At 48.6% G+C, this 4,445-nt stretch overlaps 1 long non-coding RNA gene across 1 annotated transcript; it reads left to right on the plus strand.

Annotated features, from left to right (window-relative positions):
- The first annotated feature begins 1,363 nt into the window (after nt 1-1,363).
- LOC123182787 (uncharacterized) lies at nt 1,364-2,535 on the plus strand. Its single transcript, XR_006492327.1, has 2 exons — nt 1,364-2,102; nt 2,346-2,535. It is a non-coding gene; the product is annotated as an uncharacterized lncRNA (long non-coding RNA).
- The last annotated feature ends 1,910 nt before the right edge of the window (nt 2,536-4,445 follow it).

Here is a 4,445-nt window from a genome sequence, read left to right on the forward strand (position 1 = left end):
GAACGATGAACGACGGCCACCAAACTGCCGGTGCTCCGCCTCCAACGAAGAACGGCGAACGACGAGCTTCACCTCCACCACCTCCACCACACTGCCCCAACTTCACCACCACCACCTTCACCTCCACGAGCTACCAAAATGCTCACCACGACCACCATGAGCTACCCCATCAGTAGATCGAGGACTCTTTTGGCTGCCCTAACTAAGTTGAATCCATTCACGGTGCCAAATCCGCAAAAAACTGGCTCATTTAGGTGTAGAAATTGAAGGTATCTTCGTGTAGAGAGAGGAGAAGGAACGAACACAGGAAGAACAGATATGCTCGAGTGGGAATAAAGGAGGAAGTAGCCACAGGGAGCCAGGCGTGCTGCGACGTGGGGTCGCACCCTGTCGGCTCACAGCTGGCCGATCGACCCGTGGTAGGCTGACAGGGGCTCACCCCGTGAACGCCGCGGCGACATCTCCCTCTCCCTCCCGCGACGTAGCCTGCCCAGTGCGCGCGCGACACGTGGCAGGCGGGCCAGCTGTCGGCCGGCTACTGGCCGACTACGCCCAGTCGGCCTGCTGTGGGCTGACTAGGCCCAGTCGGCCTGCAGCGGGCCGGCGGTGTATTATTTTTGAAAATCATTTTTTCAGCGTAATATTTGTGCAAATTAATAAAAAATGTATTATTTAATTTTTTTTATTTTCGTGAATATTGTTTTAAAATTAACCGAGAATCGATTCCTGTTTGCCTCTCAATTTTTTTTCCAGGCTTGAATGGACTAAAAGTGACGAACGATGTACGAAAAAGAATAATTATAAAGATGGAGAAACAATCCATCCTTTAATATTAGATAGAGATAGAGATAGAGAATAGAGAGTAGAGATAGAGATAGAGAGTATATATATATATGCGAAATTGTGGATATCAAAACTGACTATGGGCATAACTATCGCTGCCATTGACGCGCGCGCGGAGATCCGTGCTGAGATTCGCTGGCCGAAAAATGGGGCGGGTTGTTTGGTTTTCTGCGGGCGTCCGGCCTTTTTTTCTTCTGCCATGGTTGCAGTCTTTCCTGAGCTAGCGCAGAGTGGCAGGAGGTGGTCACGAGCGCAAAGCCGCAAACCCATCGATTCCTCTCTTTCTTTCTCATCTGCTCCCACGCGTGTGCCGCCCCACCCCGCGTCTCTAAGCATAATTGGTTTGAGCCAACATTTGGCATTGCCAATATTTGGCAAGCCAACATTTGGCAAACTCAAAAGTTATTAAATTTTGACAACTTTTTGTAAGATTGATAAAAAAAATTGGTAGTCAACCAATCACTAGCCAACATTTGGCGTTGGCCAAATATTTGCATGCCAATTTTTAGCATCGAACCAATTATGCACCCTCTGCTTCTTCCTCCACCCGCACCACGCCGACACTCCGCCTCCACGCGTAGCACCAAATCCACCGCCTCGTGCTCTTGCTCCGCCTCCACTTTTATGGAGCACCAAAGCCACCACGCGAGGGCCCACCATCCTCACGGAGACGGAGCTCAACGGGAGCGACGACAGCCTCCCTGTCGCCTCCTCCACTAGGAGCGACGGCAGCCTCCACCAAGATCTGCGTGGGGAGGCTGATGTTCTCGACGGGCAGGGGCACTCGCGGACGTGCTCCTTCTCCTCATTTGCCACCTCTGTCGAGAGCCGCGTGACTGTCGCCCTCGAGAGCGCGGCTGCAGCCCATCCATGGTGTGAGCCTTGCGACGACATCACCAAGTCGGCGAGTGTGGGATCCACACCTCCAGTGAGCAGTGTCTCCCCTCCCCCGTAGTTTGACAAGACACCATGGACTCCCCCGTCACAGTCCTGGTGGGCCGGCGGATGAGGCAGCTAGCCCAAGGCGAGCTGGACGATGTGTGCACGCCGAGCGACAACGACAGCGGTTGCTCGCTCAGGTCAACCACCACGCGTGCAGGCCACCATGGTGTCCGTCGCGGCCGTTGAATCTGCAGATCGGCGGGATACAACGTGGTGGGGAGGAGGAGCAGCTGTGGCGGGGAGAGATTGCCGCTGTGAACACAAACCGCAAAAAATCCATCCACATCAACGTTGTTGGAATTGAAGTTGGCCATGAGGTGAGCTTACTGCAGTCCCCCCCCTCCAATCCTTCTTGCAATGCTTTTGATGATTCATGATCCTGGAGTAACAAGTAGAATTAGATGGATGGATTATTACACCTGAATTTTGATGTAATTGCGGTGTTGCTGAGCTTCCCTCTTCTTGCTTTGTTTCTGCAAACATAACCTCCTGGTTTTGTACCTTTTAAGAGAGATTGTTGTTGTGATATAAAAATTGTTTGACCCATACTTTTAGTGCAGACAAAAGCACATCCACGGGCCATGGAGAAATTTTCCAGACACTAAACCAGGAGAATTATAACTCATTTTGTCTAAACTTCTCTGTTTTATGTTCACAAGCTTGGATGCTAAATTGTATACTATATAATTGTTTGTACATGACTTTGCAACTTTCCTAACCGGACTTTGATATTTACAATATTCGAAAACACTTTTAACTTTTCAAGTGTGATGCTTGTGCTGCTGCACCGAGTTTTAATCTACTGAAAGTTGACTAGTGAATCTTTGATGGACATTTTGAGCTCATTTTCTGGTCATGGCTGAAACACTTTTAACTTCTGATTTTGGTAATTTTGGGGAGATGTAAATCTGAATAAATATTGTAAGTGAAACATTGAAGGAACTGTTATCTGAATCAACGCATGTTGAATTTGACCTCAATTGCCAATGTTATCTGAAGGAACGCACACACTTTTAGATCTACACACATGTTCTCTGAATAAACCCCTTTTTGATGCAAGTTATCTGAGTATGATGCACTTGTACTCAAATTCTTTAACTGTGTGCCATGGTCTGGGCCTAGGTTCAGAAATTTTAACTGCTCCGGCTACCGACGACGCATGGGGAGAAAACACCACACTGCGTAAAACTACACAGGGAAAGGTTGAGACTGCATTTTCCTCCTTGGTAACAATTCACGAGCATACATGTCACACGGTTGACTTGGGATCCCATGTCGAAAACCCCACAAAGCTGACCAGTGTTTCAGGCTTCCCGAGCACGCGAACAGGACGCCTTCTGCAGTATTAGCTGCCTGCCACCCGCTCTGGAGTCTGCCTCTTTTGTATTTTTGGGTAGAGAATGGAAGGACTGTAGGCATGCAAACTACTTCCTCCTTCTCATAATGTAAGACATTTTTTGACTCTATCATAGTGTCCAAAACGTTTTACATTATAGGATGGGGGAGTAGTATTTCAAGTTGGCCATCATATAAAAACAGGACGGACAACTAGATCGTTTGCTTGGAGGTTGGAGCTGGTGTTGTCACACCTAGTATTATCTCTCCTTACACTTGACTAATTATGTGTAAACCACACTAAACCTCATACTCTCTCCGTCTTAAAATAAGTGTCTCAATTTTGTACTAGCTTTAGTACAAAATTGTATTAAGCTTGAGACACTTATTTTGGAACCGGACGACGTGACACGAAGGGAGGTGGTGGGTTCGCCACAAAGAACCGTCAAAACTACACTTTGAACCGTAGTACGATTTGCAAAGAACTGGCATCCGACCTTCAACCGGACGGCGTGACACGGAGGGAGGTGGTGGGTTCGCCACAAAGAACCGTCAAAACTACACTTTGAACCGTAGTACAATTTGCAAAGAACCGACATCCGACCATCAAGGAACCGGATGACGTGACACGGAGGCAGGTGGTGGGTTCACCACAAAGAACCGTCAAAACTACACTTTGAACCGTAGTACAATTTGCAAAGAACCGGCATCCGACCATCAAGGAACCGGATGACGTGACATGGAGGGAGGTGGTGGGTTCACCACAAAGAACCATCAAAACTACACTTTGAACCATAGTACAATTTGCAAAGAACCGGCATCCGACCATCAAGGAACCGGACGGCGTGACACGGAGGGAGGTGGTGGGTTCGCCACAAAGAACTATCAAAACTACACTTTGAACCGTAGTATGATTTGCAAAAAACCGGCATTCGACCTTCAAGGAACCGGACGACGTGACACGGAGGGAGTGGTGGGTTCGCCACAAAGAACCGTCAAAACTACACTTTGAACCGTAGTACAATTTGCAAAGAACCGACATCTGACCATCAAGGAACCGGACGACGTGACACGGAGGGAGGTGGTGGGTTCACCACAAAGAACCGTCAAAACTAGACTTTGAACCGTAGTACAATTTGCAAAGAACCGGCATCCGGCCATCAAGGAACCGGATGACGTGACATGGAGGGAGGTCGTGGGTTCACCACAAAGAACCATCAAAACTACACTTTGAACCATAGTACAATTTGCAAAGAACCGGCATCCGACCATCAAGGAACCGGACGGCGTGAGACGGAGGGAGGTGGTGGGTTCGCCACAAAGAA

The sequence above is a fragment of the Triticum aestivum genome, chromosome 1A (genome assembly GCF_018294505.1).
Source record: "Triticum aestivum cultivar Chinese Spring chromosome 1A, IWGSC CS RefSeq v2.1, whole genome shotgun sequence".
Classification (NCBI taxonomy): Eukaryota; Viridiplantae; Streptophyta; class Magnoliopsida; order Poales; family Poaceae; genus Triticum; species Triticum aestivum.